Source organism: Macaca thibetana, chromosome 7 (assembly GCF_024542745.1).
Source record: "Macaca thibetana thibetana isolate TM-01 chromosome 7, ASM2454274v1, whole genome shotgun sequence".
Lineage (NCBI taxonomy): Eukaryota > Metazoa > Chordata > Mammalia > Primates > Cercopithecidae > Macaca > Macaca thibetana.
Genome location: NC_065584.1, coordinates 46,182,238 through 46,199,241, shown reverse-complemented (window position 1 = coordinate 46,199,241; position 17,004 = coordinate 46,182,238). Strand labels below are relative to the sequence as shown.

The 17,004-nt window shown below is 46.4% G+C and overlaps 1 long non-coding RNA gene across 4 annotated transcripts in view; it reads right to left on the bottom strand.

Moving 5' to 3' along the window:
* Positions 1 to 9,386: 9,386 nt before the first annotated feature.
* LOC126958969 (uncharacterized) overlaps positions 9,387 to 17,004 on the bottom strand; it is a 93,374-nt gene continuing 85,756 nt past the window's right edge. For all 4 annotated transcript variants that reach the window (XR_007727417.1, XR_007727420.1, XR_007727418.1 and 1 more), the window contains 2 exons: positions 13,575 to 13,677; positions 9,387 to 9,999 (listed from right to left, as the gene is read on the bottom strand). This is a non-coding gene — a long non-coding RNA (uncharacterized LOC126958969). The remainder of the gene's footprint in view (positions 10,000 to 13,574; positions 13,678 to 17,004) is intronic.

The following is a 17,004-nucleotide window of genomic DNA, read 5'->3' as shown; positions in this document are numbered from 1 at the left end:
GGATGGGGAATTACAGAGCAGCTGAGGAGTAGCTGGCTAGTACCGACAGTCTCTTCTCTGTCATAGGTTCTTTTTTTGCATTCCAATGTGAACACTTACTTTTGAATGAATAGAGTAGCTAGGAGTTTCCCTTTCCATTTGTGTAGCACTTAGCACTCATAGTCATCACTCTCACCCACATCATGCCACTAGATCTTCATGACATGCCCACTATTCCCACTGATGATAGTGTGAGTACTGCAGTACATACTACAAATGGGAAGAAAGGCTCAGAGAAGTTGAGTTCATTGGTTTCCCAAAGGGTTCGGGCTTGATAAAGAGTAGACCCAGGTCTAGGGTCTAAATCTTTGATGCTCTAGTCTGGGAAAGGGAGAGATCATTCTGACTTTGGGACGTTTTTGGCCTTCAGAGCTCCTCTACTTTGGCTCTTCTATTGCTCTGTGGGATTGATTAGCTTTTTGGTATGGTTAACTCCACTCTGGTAAAGAACCACAAAAAATAAAGCATGCCTCCTGTTTCATTCACAAAACTCATTATCATAGCCACGCAGAGCCAAAACACTGTCTTTGGTAAGTCTGTGATCACTCAGCAACTTCCTTCTTCATAATTGATTCTCAAGCCCACTACCTGGGTTCCCCAGTTGAGTTGAGTCCATTCTTTTGAGGCTATTCGTTCCATGCCTATCAGGTTATTCAACAGCTAATGTTTATATCTGAGAAGAGAGAAGATACACAGGATATTTACCTAAAGCTCAAACGAGTCTTCAATTCCTGGTTATAATTCTACTTCACATCTTTCTTCCGTTCTGCTAGACCTGGCATCCACTTCCAAGGGATCACAAGGCTGTCTTGCCCACACTTCCTGAAGAAGGCTGGCACGGAACGGGTAGTGAGCCTTTCAGGCAGCTGGGCCAGAGTCCGCTGGGGCTGCTGGCTTCCCTCAGCACAGTGGGCAGCATGGAGATCAAGACGAGGTCACATTGGGAACTTTCACTCCCTCAGGTCCATCTTAAGACATCCTCAGGCCTTATCATCCCACTGTCCTTCCCAGCCAGTCCTCATCCATTTGCTCCTACTCTCCCAAGCTATTCCACACTGACCTAACTGAATTAGACACATGGTCTTCAGTGTTTGAAAGGACAATAACTTCAAGCCTTTGCTTTGGGATGTGGATCAGGCTTTGACTGCAAAAGGTGCTTTCACTTAATGGCTAACATGTTGCATGTGTATGATATGTGAAGCCCTGTTCTAAATACTTTAAATGTATTTACTTATTCAGTACCCCCCATGAGGTGGGTACTCTCAGTTTCATTGTACATATGGGGGAAAGTGAAGTACAAAGAGATTAAGTCACTTGTCTAAAGTCACACAACTAAAGCAGAATTTGGATCAAGCAGTTTAACTCCAGGGTCCCTACTTTTAGCCCACTTCAGTGAAGTTTTTCTATGAAAGCAAATTCTATTTTTCCACCTTTGTGGGGTTGGCAGGAAGCACCAAGATAAACTGCCAGCTGGGCAGGACAATATTAGTCTTCCTATGGGTAAAAGAGTTTATCAGCAATGGGACTGTATGATTTGCATATCAAGGGGCTGGAGCTGCTAACCCCAGTTCTTGGAACTGGGGCAGGCCAGGGTGATGCAATGGGACCTTCAACCTCCCTGAGGCAGGGGAAGAGGAAATAGTCTGGCTTGCTCTGAAGCCCGTGAGTCCCATTTGAACCCTTAAGGTCACTCCTGAGCCTTGGTGGAGTTTCCAGTCCTTTCTCCCTCCTAGAGGAGCCACTTCATGTTTTAGTAACTCTTCATCACCCACCCCACCAGCTCATGAAGCAGCATCAAGAAGAAGGTGCGCGGCCTGGAACCTACCTTGGCAGCTGCATGTTTACAGCTATGGAGCTGACCTGGTGTAACTTGTTAGCAAAGAAAAGAGCAAAAATAGGCCAGGCATGGTGGCTCACACCTGGAATCTCAGTACTTTGGGAGGCCGAGGTAGGTGGATCACTTGAGGTCGGGAGCTCAAGACCAGCCTGGCCAACGTGGTGAAACCCCATCTCTACTAAAAAATAACAAAAGTTAGCCGGGCATGGTGGTGGGCGCCTGTAATCCCTACTACTCAGGAGGCTGAGACAGGAGAATAGTTTGAACCCTGGAGGTGGAGGCTACAGTGTGAGCTGAGATTGCGCCACTGCACTCCAGCCTGGGCGACAGAGGGAGACCCTGTCTCAAAAAAATAAATAAAAGCAAAAATAAAAGTATCTCATTTATCATTTATTGATCTTAATCGAATCCTGACATAAGATGATCTGCCCGCCTCGGCTTCCCAAAGTGCTGGGATTACAGGCATGAGCCACCACACCCCGGATCTTAATTGAGTGCAGATTGCCTTGAAAATATTCCAGCCACAGATTTGACCATTTCACATGCCAACATGATAAAGCTGTTCATTGTTCCCAGGTTTGGTCATCCTGGTTGCTTAATCTAGCAATGTTGACTTAAAATGACTAGACAGCCCACAGTGATTGCCCCTGGCTCAGGGTCACACTGGGCCCTGTAACTTCTCATTTTACGTCATCCAAGGATAAGACTCCAGTACAACCGTAGTAGATGTTTGCGATGAAAATGAGCCCTTTGCTGAGATGTTCCTCTGAATTGAGTTGCAAGTTGGTCAAAGCTGGCCAGAGTGCAGCTGTAAAGGGAGCTTTGTAGTCTCCTTCTGTTCCTGTGTTGAATTGGAACCAAAGCTAAGGGAACCACCCTGGGCTTTATCCCTGTCTCTTTACCTCCATTGCCCTGCCAACTGTTCTTTCCCTCCTCCTGCTTCCTGACCCTTTACTCCCTAGTGGAGTAAATTGGTTCTGCACTCTCTCCCTGCACCACTTGATTCTTAGAGCCCAATTGTTATATAGCAAGGTTTTCTGACCACGAAGATGGCATACAATTTTGATTTGCCTATTTATTTTATAGGCTCTTTTAGAGCCTAGAAATGGCAGTCACTTTTCCCATGTGTTTCTGCGTCTTTGGCATCACCCTGTGTCAGCAGTACTGAGTGCCTAGGTGAGCCACCCTACCCTATGCTGCCCATGCCGTCTAGGGGGCAAGATGTCACATGGGTAAGAGCCCTGGCTGGTAAGAGTAGTGGGCAGCCCTGGGGGCTGAATCCACACTTACTGAATGTTCCTGAGAAAAGGTAGTTCTTTCTCCATTTCAACTTTCTCATTTGTGAAATGGGAGTGAGAATAGCGCCTGCCTGCCTTCTGTTAATACTGCAGGGATTAACTGTGATAATGTATGTCAAGCATTCGCTACAGGACTGGGACACAGAAATGCTCAATCGATGTTGGCTATTATTGTCAGCTCTCCCACAGAGGGCTAAGGAAGGGTTGCTTGTGATGTCCATCTGAAAATGGACAGAGTGGGACACTTGTGCTCTCCATGATGCCCATTCCTTTGGATGCCAACGCCGTGCCACTCTAATTTGGAGGGATTTCACTTTTCTAACTGGTTGCAGAACCTCCTCAGGAGACCTTCTTCTTCTCCTAGGATGTTTTGAGTTCATCCTGCCCCAACTGGCATACAGGATCAGTCTTAAGTTTGAGATTCTGCTGCTTTGACCGAATAACACAGGGACCACACCCATCATCAGTACCTGCTGGGCCCCCTCTGGTTACTCATCATGCCTGTGGGCCAGTTCAGAGAAGAAAGGACATGTGTCAAGATGTTCAGTAGGGTCTGGCATGCCCAAGAATTTGAAGCCAATAGTAGAACCAAGAACCAAAGGCATTTTCTTCCTAGATTAAGGTATCTGTGAAGAAGGTTTCTAGTAAAACAAGAGTCTCCATAGTCCTGTGTATTCTTACTGGAAAAGGTCTCAGTACTCCTATCCCCTTGCAACAGCCCTTCCAGATCGCTCAGGGCTGCCTTTCTCATGCCACCAAGGCAGTTCTTACCCCACAGAGGCGTCATTCTTCCAAGGCCTTAGACCACAGTTAGAAGAATTTAGGCTAGACAAAGTGAAGATTGTGTAGGTATTGAGTGTGGTCAGACATGCAAGTGGATTGCAGAGGGTGAGACAGGAATCTTCTTTGGATACATTTCAAATTAGAAACCAGGATAGTCTAGTAGTCATTTGACCTGACAGAGCCAGAAATAACTTAGATGACCTCTTGAGTTCTTATAGCCTTGTACTTGTGGCTAAAAGTGAACAGGGGGATATGGTCAGTTGGTCTCCCCTGATAGACGCCAACCCACACTACTCCCACCATATAGAAAACCTCTATCACTCAAATTTTCTCCCTATCCATCTCTGTACAACCTCCATGCCCTAGCACACCTATGTGCCTTCTCTGCGTGCTCTCTCAATCCCAGGATTCCCTTCAGGCTCACATAGATCACTTGTCCCTCACGTCCCATACTTGACAATATCTCATACCTGATTGCCCTTCACATTTCTCATGCTTGTTCATACATGGAAAACAGGAGAGCTTTCTAAAGTTAAAATCAGCACAAGAAGTTCACAAGAAGTATAAGCCCCCTTCTGATAATAGAGGATATGTGGATGAAAGAGAAAGCAGGATTCCTCAACTCCGTTCTTTTTTTTTTCTCAAGGAGAATGATTTTTGAGATGAAACAAGTACAATACTCACTGATAAAAATGAATTGTAGCCCAAAGTAGATAAAGGGATTATACAAAGCATTCAATGAGAATAGGCAGAACTGCAGAACAATTATTGAAGCAGTAATTTATGAGCACTGGAAGTGGTGTTGATCATTAGGGCTGTGCAGGGGTTTATAAAGAACAGGTCTTACAGTCAAATCTCATTTTCTTCTCTGACGGTTCCTGGACTGGTCGATCAAGGATAGGTGAACGTTTTTGCATAGCTGAACTTCAGTGATATACATGACAAAGTCTCACCCCATTTCCTTGTGGCCAAGCTGTATTCAAGACACAATGATACCGAAAATGTGGCGATTAATAGATTAAGTGTCCGTCTGGAATAGTGGTTCTGCAACCTTGCATAACCCCTGTTCCCATTGGATTAACAGACAAATTTCAAGTCTTACATTAATCCTATTTGAGATTTCATACCATCAACATTATGACTAAACACAAAAATCAAACAGGGACACAGGGCTACTTTGTTTTCAGGCTACTCGTGCCCTCCCAGAAGATTCCGATATAGAAGAGCACATGAGTTTAGAGAGTCAGTCATTCATTAAACTAATATTTATTGAGCACCTATTATATTCCAGGCATATTGTGGTTGCTGGAAAAACTAGAGTGAAAAAGACAGCCAAAGATCCCTGCATTCATGGAATTTACATTCTAATCAAGACATGTTATATTGTTTACCCAAATTAACCAAGTGGTAAGGCAGCCCTGTGGTCTGTCTTCTTCATAACTGTATCCATGGCACCTGGCATATTGTAGGTGCTTAAGACATATATGTTGTTGAATGATAAAATCAGAGCTGGGTGTCACACACACACTTTTTGACTCCAAAGATAACACTCTTTCATAGCTGTATGCCAGAACAAATTGAAGAAATAAACTGTACTTGGGTCTGAAAAAGCTCATTATATCGGGATGAGATGGAGACAATAGGTCTTGACAGCATGAGTGAAAATTAGGCAGAGGCAAAGAGAATAAATTCAATATAGTTATTCATCTGACAAATATTAGGATTTATCAGACCTTTTTCCAAGTGATAGGGCCAGAACAATGAGCAAGGAAGTCATAGCGCCTACCATTCTGGGGCTTAGAATCTAGCAAATACACAATGGTGCTGTGGCTGCCAAAAAAAATATAAAATGCAATCTTAGCCTCAAGGATTATGAGTGTGATGTCTCAGATATGGGGAAGGATGAACTCCACTGAGCTTTGCCATGGTTAGGCTATGCCTAGAAAACTGAACTCAGCTCTAGATACCACCACAGAGAGATACAAAGCTGGATCATGTTCAGGGGAGAGTGAACTGAGTGATGAAGGGAGCAGAAACATGTAGCACAGCAAGTGAGGAGGTAATGGGTGAGTCTCTGGAGAAAAGGCAAGTGGGCAGCATAACCACCTTCAAATATGTGAAAAGCTAATGTGATAGTTAGTATTTTTGCTTCCCAACTATTTCCAGCTCTCTGCCTCCTGAGCACAGACAGGTGAGGTCATATGAATAATTCTAGCTAACAAGTCCAGCGCAGAATGGTGTATAGTACTTGCAAGCCAGAACATTTCAGTGCTGGTGAGACACTCTTTCTCTTCCAGTGAACGGCAATGATGAGAGGTGGTGGCTGGGCTCTGACAGCCTGGGCCCCTGAGTGATTAACATGAATAGGATCCTTAGCTTACCCTCAATGGACATTTTGAATGAGCAAGAAATACTAGTTGCTGTTATGGTTTTTATTACTGCTGTTTCATGCCACTGAGATTATGATCGGTGTTTGTCCCTGCAGCATAACCTAGCCTATCCTGACTGATATGTGTGCCATGTATGGAGGGACTAGTCTGGCAACATATGGCTCCCAGGGTTAGAACTAGGAGCACCTCAGGCTGCAGCAGGAGTTACTGAATTTGTTATGGAATAGCATAAATATGAACTTTTCCACCAAGGTCCCTAAATATGTAATAGACTTCCTTCGGAGGGAAGATCACTGGACATCTTCAGTCTACAACCCTCGGTGGGGATGATGGACCTGGACCTGAGGGCTCTCCCAACCCTGAGAGGCTGGCGTACCACAGTGTGGAATGGGCTTAGCAAGCACACTATTATTGTGGTGTTTGCCCTAGGGGGCCCACTGGGGCAGTCCTGAGTTGGCTCACCATCATGTTTCCACTGGCCACATGCCCAGGCCCCTGCTGCTCTCACTGTACCACACAGTCATGAATCTGTGCACAGCATTGCTAGGGGCTCAGCAGGGTGTACAAAAGGCACAGCAGCTCAGATGGCAACAAGATCAAACGAATGGCAAGGGTTCTCTTGGCCCGCTTTCATGCAGAATGATAAGTAGTCCTCTGGGGCTCCTGCTTGCATCATTAGCATCCTGGAGGCATTAGGAAGCCTCTGAAGTTCACCCCTACTGATTTGTCCCTCATTATCCTTATTCTGCCTTCTAGGAACTAGAGCTAAGCACCTTTCTTAACAATGCAGAATGCCAGTGTAAAGATCTGTTCTGGGGAGGTGTGTGTTCAGAGAAAGCCCTGGTAAGGGGATGAAGGAAAACATGGTTTTAGTGTCAAAGACCAGGTTTGAGCACTTGCCCCCTTTTCCAGTTGTTGGCTGGAGCTGGATCACACTGGCTTATGAGAGCTGATTGTGCACATCTCTTTCAAGTTAGTGCTCGGAGAGCTCACAATGGTAGCTTAAAATTGGTTATTGGTTATTGTGGGAATATTTACACCATGGAAATTGGTAAGTGCTAAAAGTTAGGACTTTTTTTTTTTTTTTTTTTTTTTTTGAGACTGGGTCTCACTGTGTTGCCTAGGCTGGAGTGCAGTGGTGTGAGCCTAGCTCAATGTAGCCTCAAAGTCCCGGATTTCCTGGACTCAAGTGATCCTCACACCTCAGCCTCCTGAGTAGCTGGGACTACAGGCTCCTGCACTATGCCCAGCTAATTTTTTTTTTCAACTTTTGTAGAGATGAGTTATTGCTATCAACTTAGGCTGGTCTTGAACTCTTAGCCTCAAGCGATCCTTCTTACCTGGGCCTCCCAAAGTGCTGGGATTACAGGCATGAGCCACTGCAGCTGGCCACGCCTTTTATTAGTTTTATTATTTAGACAGCTTACCAGCACAACCTTGCAAATAGGGAGATAGTGAGAAAATCATGGTCTTTGGAACCAGGCAGGACCAAGTTCACCCTGACTCTGCTCAGCTGTTATCATTGAAAGGGATATATTTTGGAGATACTGAAACTTCTGTGAACCTTAGTTTCCTTGTCTGTAAAAGTAAGAAATTTTAGTTTCCTTGTTGGTAAATTAATAACTAAAACCAAAATATTAACTACCTCAAAGGGTAGTGTGAGGATCAAATGAGGTGATGTCCGTAGATTGCTAACTAAATTAAGCTCCTTCCCTTGGGGCACATAGAGAACAACTTCCAGGGAGAAAAAGAAAACAGGCCTGAATTTCAGCTTTTTGCTTTTAGCTGTGGAAAATATTCCCAGACGCTTCACAGCCTCGCGTCCTCATACGCTATTGGCCAGTTTAGTGTCACATGACCATCCCTAACGCCAATCACTTGGCAAGGGAAAAATGAGAGCCAAGCCACAGCTCCTGAGGGAGCCCTGGAGCCCCTGTTGGCCTTAGTGGGATTTTTAAAGCCCCCTAGATGGTTCCAGTGCGCAGTCAGAATACCAAACCAATGGCTGAGAGTCGAAGTCTCGGACAAAACCCTAGCCCCCGGGGGCTGGAGAGAGGTTCATTCTCTCCTGAAGGACAAGGATAGAGAACCAAGTCAGGGTTCCGGGAGTGTGGGGTCGGGGAGGAGGAAGGATCGCTGTTTACCAGGTAATGGAAAGTGCAGACTCAGTCTCCATTCCCAGCTACTGGACAATCGTGGGGCAAAGAGCTCAGTGGGAAAAATCAAAGGCATTAAAAATGGTTATTCTTAGAGATAAGGTGTATAACTGTTGGAAAGCAGAAATAAAGTATTGAATTAAGCTTTGAGAAATGGTTCTATAATAGGGGGGTGGGAGATCGGCCACTGCACTCCAGCCTGGGTGACAGAGAGTTCTCAAAAAAAAAAAAAAAAAAAAAAAAAAAAAAAAAAAAAAAAAAAAAGCTTTTGCAATTTATCTGAGAGGGTAAGACATGGCCAGCAGTACTTACTGAAGAGGACTGTTTGCCCTGTCCGTTCTGAAGCTCCTGTTACAGCCGTGAGTTAAGCCCTGTGAACACCACATGTGCTTATTGTAGACAAACCCTGCCACAAAGCCACAGGCACAGCACACTTCTCTGTTAGGTCTGTATCTCTTAGAATATTAGGACCCTAACTGGGATTCTAGCAGCTTACTTCCTGAGACTCAGAGCTGCCTCCTGGATTCGGAGAACCTGTCAACACCATCTGCTGAGTATATAATGTGGACTGTGAGAAATACGGACTTGGAATCAGGAGACATGGATTTGAAACTTGATGCATTCATCCTGGGCCGGCTGTTAAACACTCCCAATCCTTGTTCTCTACCTCTATTAAATGACAATACTAATAACCATACCCACCTCATAAGATTGTGATGAAGATAAAAAAGGATAAGTTGGCTGGGTGCATTGGTTCACACTCCTTTTAATCCCAGCACTTTGGGAGGCCCAGGGAGAAAATCGTGTTAGGCCAAGAATTTGACATCAGCCTAGTCAACACAGCAAAACCTCATCTCTTCAGAAAATAGAAAAATTGGTCAGGTATGGTGGTGTGCGCCTGTAGTACTAGCTACTTGGGAGGCTGAGGTGGGAGGATCACTTAAGCCCAGGATTTTGAGGCTGCAGTGAGCTATGATAACACCATTGCACTCCAGCCCGGGCGGCAGGGCAAGGCTGTTTCTTTAAAAAAAAAAAAGAGAGAGAGACAGAGAATAACTTGTGAACTCTTAATTTTTAATACAAATTATATTTGGTTGAGAGATCAGTGTATCAGTATTTCCCCATCTAAATTTCCCATAGCCATCAGACAAGGAAGGGAGGAGAAGAAGCACTTTCCAGTTCATCCCGGAGCAGGTGGAGTTCAGACCCTGCTTCTAAGAGCAGGCCCCCATCTCTTCACTCCCCCTGCTTTATTCCCCAGTCACCCTCACCCTCATTTGATTTCATTTGCCAGGAAGGGATGAGGAAAATGGAACCAAGGATTTGTATTGTTTGTGTTTCCCACCACAGTCTGTCTCAGAGGCAGAACATGAGAAGTCCGGAATTTCTCCCTGGTCGTCTCTGCACAGCCCCCGGTGCCACCTGTAAAGATTTCCATTCCAAGTGAAAGCCACTGCACTTCAAAAGCAGCAGAGATGGGTTCTCCTTCATGTTCCCTGTATGTGAGGGAGAGAACCAAACACCAGGGTCAAACAGAGACACTTCCAAACCTGTGCCTTATTTCTGGGGAGAAAAAAGAAAAAACACTGATTCAATCTGGGATATGGTAGCTTTCTGTCTCAGAAAGCTGGGCAGGACCAGAGAAAGTGGCTTTGTGAAATGTGGGGACAAAGCTAGCTCAGGGCTCTGCTCTTTCTCAGCTGGCCATCCGTCAGGGGAATCAGGGCAGGCCTTCCCGTCCCAGCTGACTTGGAGCCACATAGCAGCTTCCAGATTCCATGGCCAGCGCGACAAACGCATGGCCTTGGCTGAGGAAGCACAAGTTCTGCGGGGATGACTGGATCCCAGGTCCCAGGAGAGATAGCGAGACATGTTGGAAACACTGTTTCTGGAATCTTGTGCTTGACTGCTCAGGAATGTGTGGTCTGGGTAACTTTCTGGTTTGACTTACAGGAAGGTCTGATGGGGGCAGAGCGGGAATGTTGTAACAGCCCTAGATCACCTTGGAAAAATACTGTTCGCCTGCCAGCCCGGAACTGCCATTCCAGGAAGCAGCTGCTGGTGAATCAGCAGCCTCCCCTTTCCTTATGGCTCCAGGAAGCACGTCTAGGGCCTCCCCCATCTCCCCTCCAGGAAGGGAAATGCCCACTAGCCATATACAGGCTGTTCTGGAAGGGACTAGAGATGGGGACTCCATAGCCGATTCTCCATTCTGCCCCACCCCACGCCCCGCACCACACAAAGGGAATTGGAAAAGGGAAGACAGACCCCTAAGCCTCAGACTCAGGCTTTTGATGTAGAAAATCATACATCGTTTCTAAGTCTCTTGTCTGGAGTTCACAACAATAAAACTAGGTAGAAATCTCTACACGCTGGTTGGCACGGGTTACATTGGCCTCAACATAACGTCTGTCTCTTACCTGCAGAGCCAGCCTGGGGCTGAGAAGCTCACGGAGGTTGTCGGTTGGCTCTGGTCAGGTGGCTGTTTGGGTATGAGGGCCATTTGTACTCAAGGTCAAGGAGCAGCCTCAGTAGGCCATTAGACAGCTGGAAGAGTCTTGGGAAAACGTAGGGGGACCATAACGCCAGCTGTCCATTCCCTCCATGGGCCCTCTGGTGCCTCCGCCTGGGTGGAGAGTCTCTGCTTTCTGCCTTTCCATTGGCCAATCTCTGGCCTCCTCCTGAGGTTGCTGCTGTCCCTGGAACGACTTTGGGCTACTGGACACAGCAGTTATGCCTCAATTTCCCTATAGCTACATGGAGCTAATTAAACAGTGGATGGATTTGGAGAGGTGGATCATTTCAGATTCGCTCCTGGATTTTCACCCCCACTTGAGAGAGCTAAATCTCCTTCTTTCTTCTTTCTCTCTTTTGCTCTTTTTCTGTGTGTGTGTGTGTCTGACTCACCTCTGTGCGGTTACGTTTAAACACCAGTTTAGATCCCAATGACCCACATTCAGCCTTAGTGACTCTGAAGCAAGTCCATGCTCACTGATGACTCAGGAGAACTGGGACCTTGAAAGATGAGCTGAGTCAATGAATGTGAGCTGTGGAGTTTTTACCACTCCCCCTCTCCCAATCCTTTTGTAATGTACCCACTCCCTTAGCTTTCTCTGAGCGTCAGTGTCCTTGGCCTTCCAGGGCTTGTGTGAGTACATGGAGGAATCAAGGGAGAGGTGGGTGAGATCACCACAACCACCCTCCTCGACTCTTCATCCTCGAGGCCTTTAGGACAGGTGCCCCCAGGCTCCATGGGAGGCAGGCAGCTGTGCAGGCTGCAGCAATGTGAACAGGGAAGCCGAGAGGAGGGTGTTGGGACAGGAGCCAGCTCTAAGCAACCTCCTACAGGTGATGGTTTTGGCTTCACCTGTTGGCCAGAGCCCTCCAGCAGAGAGGGGGAATTTATATGCTACTGTGAAACTTCTAGATAAACCCGAAGTCAGGGTAAATGAAGGTAGAGGGAAGAGAAGGACCTCCCAGGGACCAGCCCCTGGAGCTCATTTCCTCCCCTGAGAAACAATGTCACCCTCATTCCTCTCCTTTCTCTGCCTGCCTTTGCTCAGTTTCCATTCACTGCCTCTGTTACTTTGGGTTGTTTATGGTTAAGCCCAGTGGTTCTCATCAGCCACACCTGGAAACTTGTTAGAAGTATAAATTCTCAGACCCCATCCCGGGCCTACTGAATCAGCAGCCCTGGGATGGGGCCAGCAGATCTGTGTTTTAACTAGCCCACCAGCTGATTCCAATGCCTGCTCAAGTCTGGGAACCCCTGGCCTCACCTCTCTCTCCAGTTAGGCTACCGCCTCCTAGAAAGTACTGACTTGAGAGGGCTTAGTGTAGTCCTGGGCACCCAAGGACTCAGCTCTGCACAGAAACTGTACCAGGAAAGTAGAAAGAAGATTCAAGGAGGCAGTCTGGTCATGATCCGAGTTCAAACCCAAGGCTTAGGACCTGGGTTCCAGTTGGGTGACCTTGGCCAAGTCACTTCTCAGACTCCCCGGTTCCTCCTCAGTAAAGTAGATGGAAGAACTGGGTCTCTGGGATTTGGGTAGTTCTCATGTCTAGAAATCTGGATCCGGCCAGGGCCTGGCTCATGATTCCCCTCCTGCGTGTGCTGACTCTGCCCAGCCCCCGTGGAAGAGTCAGCATGCAAGGGAGGAATAACGAGGCAGGCCCTGTGCTTCTCCTGGTCCTCGGGCAGTTAATGTTTGTGAATGTGCGATATGGAGAGGGAGAGATTGAATCTAGAAATGAATTAGAAACATAGGAGGAGAAGCCAGAGCCCGCAACAGTAATGAAGCCCATCCTTTGAGTGTTTGCCCCTGGCGGGTTGAAGGCGGAGTCCCTCTGTCAGGAACTCAGTTGAACTGGGAGAGGGAGCTGCCAGGTGTCACAATAGTCAATTAAGGCAACAAGCCCAAAACAAAAGAATCAAGCTTTCAATCATGTCCTGCAATGGTATAAGCAAGTATCTGAAACCAGAGAAAGCGTGGCCTCTCCCCGTTCCATTTCCCCCGTGGAACACACAGGGGCCCAGGGTCAAGCAGGTCAGCGGGAATGTGGGCTTGGGGTGGTCTCACTGCTGACAGGGCCCTGAACAAAAGGCTCTGGAAGTTGTATGGACTCTGGGGCCAAGAGCAAGGGACCGGGAAGGCTAGGAGTGGAAGTACTAGGTTCTGAGTCATTGTGGGGAAAAGTGACTTCAAGGTTTCTCTCCCTTCCCTGCCCCACCCAAAGGAGGCCTCAGCAGAGGCGCCTAAAGAACACCTCTCCCCAAGGCTTCTAATGAACCCAGGAATGAAGGCTCAGGGGCTAGGAATGCAAACATGTGATGACTATGACCAGCCAGAGAGACCTGAGACCTTGAAAGCTCCCTCCAGAGACTGCCACGCATGGGCTGCGCCCCAGGTCTGGTGTAGGGGTCAACTTTCCCTGAGTTTATGGTCAGGCCTGAAAAAACACACACAAGTTTTTCACCAGGAGGCCCAGGGAGATACTATGTGGCCTCTTCTCCCGCCTACCTCTTCTGAGCCACCCTTTCCAGCTGTCAGGCAAGTATCAGGGCACCTACCTCTGCACAGAAGGGCAATGACTTTCTCCAGGTGGAAATCACTTTTCATCCAAATGTCTAGGCTCAAAGCTCTTGGTGTCTGCATTTTAAGCTCTGGGTATCTCTGGGAAATAATAGAGAGGACTAAGTACAAACACCCATCGAGCCTTCACATTATTGGCACATGTAAGATTCTGTTAGGTCAAGTGGCACCCTCCTTAGCCTTTTTCTGAGGATGACCATGTGTTAATTGCTACAGATCAGAACTGTCTTCCTGAAAGTTGTCCAGGGCTGTGGGAAAAAAGTTGAATATTTCAGTGCAAGTTCTATTGACACTAAAGCTACCACTGAATCACTCACTTATCCCAGCCTATACTTTTTTTTTTTATTTTTTAATTTTTTCAGACAGCGTCTTACCCTGTCACCCAGGGTTGATGGAGTGGCATGATCTTGACTCACTGAAACCTCTGCCTCCTGGGTTCAAGCGATTCTCCCACCTCAGCCTCCCGAGTAGCTAGGACTACAGGCACCCACCACAACATCCAGCTAATTTTTGTATTTTTGGGTAGAGACAGGGTTTCGCCATGTTGGCCAGGCTGGCCTTGAATTCCTAACCTCAAGTGATCCACCACCTCAGCCTCCCAAAGTGCTGGATTATAGGCAGGAGCCACTGTGCCTGGCCTAGCCTATACTATTTTCTTTATATTATGTACTTATGTGTCCTGTCTTTTCTATCAGATGGTAAGCTTCCTGAGGACAAAGATGATGTCTTACATGTGTGTATGGCACCCAGAGTATTTTGCTCTCAAATACGTACTGCTCAGATAAGCTTTCAGGATACAGAACCTCAGATACCCACAAAACTGTCTCTCCTAGTGTTGTCTGGAAATAAGTCTTACGTTTATTTACTTTTACATATAACTGTATCTTATCTTCCCAGGAAGATTGGAAGTATATTTATGTTTAAGGCATCACAGTAGCTGGCTCATCATTAGCTGTCAACAAGTAAATACTTCACCATTAGATTTCTTGGAGCCGTCTTCACCAAGAGACAGAAAGTTAACTGGAACTAAAATTTTAATCCTCTCAAACTCCAAGAAGACCTGTTTCCCAGGCATGATCCAACAGAATCTCTGCTTTTTAGAGTCCCTTGGAGAGGTTATTTCTGAGGACAGCAAGCTAACAGGATCACCCCCCACCACCCTTTGCTTCAATTTGCCCTAGTACTCAGACTTAATTGGTGGGGACATGGGTCTGTGTATAAAGCGCTTGGAAAGTATTTGTTATTATTCATCAGGGCCACCATTTGAAATTGGCCAGCACAGTCATCCCTACTTGGCCATAGTAATCAAGGCGTGGCTGAGAAAGAAGGAATGTGTGTTTCAACAAGCCAGAGAACTGGTCTTCTGCTTTCTAAATGGACAATTTATATAATTTACATAGAGAGGCATCTTCCACTCTAGGCATGCACAACCCAGCCCGCCGTCCCAGTACATTCTTCTCTTTCCTTACATTTACCCATCCCACCTGCCCCTCCTGCTTTTTTGAAGGTGAGCGAGCTGTTCCCAGGCTTACAGCTCAGTTGGACTGCGGTTGCCCCGTCTTCTCTGGTGATTTCTCTGTCTTATGGTCAGGAGCCAGACTCTGGGTCTGTTCAACTATGTAGAGGAAAGGTCACCAGAGAAATTCCAGTTTGGCATTCCTGTAGGGATCAGAGATTCTGACTGCTCAACAAAATTACCTGGAGGAGAATTTTAATAATATGGCTTCCTGGAACTTACCCGGAAACATTCTGATTCAGTCAGACTGGGGCGAAGCTCAATTGGCTATCTTTTTCTAAATCTTTATAGATGATTCTGATGCACTGGCAAGTTTGGACATTGGATAAATTCTAAGCTCTCTGAGATCAGGAAACGTATGAGTATCGCATTCTGTATTCCACAATGACTAACTCAGCACCTGGCACACAGCAACACTTTAGAAATTGTTATTGAGTCAATGAGCAAATGGATGGTTGAAAATAGGTTGGTGGATTGGGAGTACAGTCAACCTAGCATCTTTTAAAATAATTTTTAAATTGACAAATAATAATTGTACACACTTATGGGGTACATAGTGAAGTTTTGATATGTATCATGTACAGTAGGTCAGGGTAATTGGCATATCCATTATCTCAAACATTTATCATTTCTTTGTGTTGGAAACGTTCAATATCCTCCTCCTAGCTATTTGAAATTATATTCAAATATATAGATAATCATCCCACAGTGGTATAGAACAGTACAGCTTATTCTTCCTATCTAGCTGTAATTGTGTTGACTTTAACAAATCTCTCCCTATTCATCCCTTCCCAGCCTCCAGTGTCCTCTGTGCTACTGTTTACTTCTATGAGATCAACTGGTTTTATTAGCTTCCACATGTAAGAACATATAGTGGTTAACTTTGCCTTCCTGGTTATTTCATTCAACATAGTGTCCCTCCATTCTACCCATGTTGCTGCACAGGACTGCATGATAGAATTTGATTCTTTTTTATGGCTGAGTCGTATTCCATTGTTAAATACACACACACACCCCCCATGTTTTCTTTATCCAGTCATTTGTTTCTGGACCCCTGGTCAACCTAGCATTTTACCTAAAGGCTAGTTAAGGGCCAATGGAGGCAGAAGGCCAAACCACTCACAGTGGGGCCAGGGATAGGAATAAGGCAGCAGTGTGCGGGTGGAAATAGAAGAAAACTTAGTTAATTTGATCCCCAAGTGGGAGAACATGACCCATGTCCTTGAAAATGCTGCTACTTTCAGCGATGCTGCCGCTTGCTGCCCCTGTGCTGGGACTTACAGGACTTCTGCTCTCCAGTCCCACCTAAGAAAGCAAATTGGATCCGTCACTTCCCTGTTTAGACCTTCCAAGGCCCTGCATTGTTCTCAGGATGAAGTCAATGCTCCTTTCTCTGGCTGAGTCCTGGCTCCTCCTCAGCCCATCACTGCTACTTGCCCTCATCTGTCTGTGCCCACCGGCCACCTTGCCTTCCTGCAGATCCTACCGCCTGCCATGTTCTGTCACCAGCCTCTGTCCTCTCTGCCTACAATGCTCATTCCCTGCCCCCATGTCCCCTAGCAAATTCCCATGCGACCATTACATTACAGCCTAAAAGCATCCGCTTCTCTTTTCCCCGGGGGCTGCCAGTTCCCTGGGGTAAAGGTCAGTCTGTTGTGTCCAAACCCAGCCAGTAGATGCTCCCATGTTTGCTGAATGAACAGAAGTTGGGACGGGAAACCAACAGACACTCAGGACTGGGGTTCGTTTTTGTTCCTGTAAAACTGGATTGATTCTGCAGAGGTACCAACATGCCCGTTGATTTAGATCTATCGAGGAATTGGGGTAGAGGCTGGGGTGGGAGTTTTGCTAAGAAGAAAAGAAGGTGAAAGTGGGAGATTCCACAAGAGACC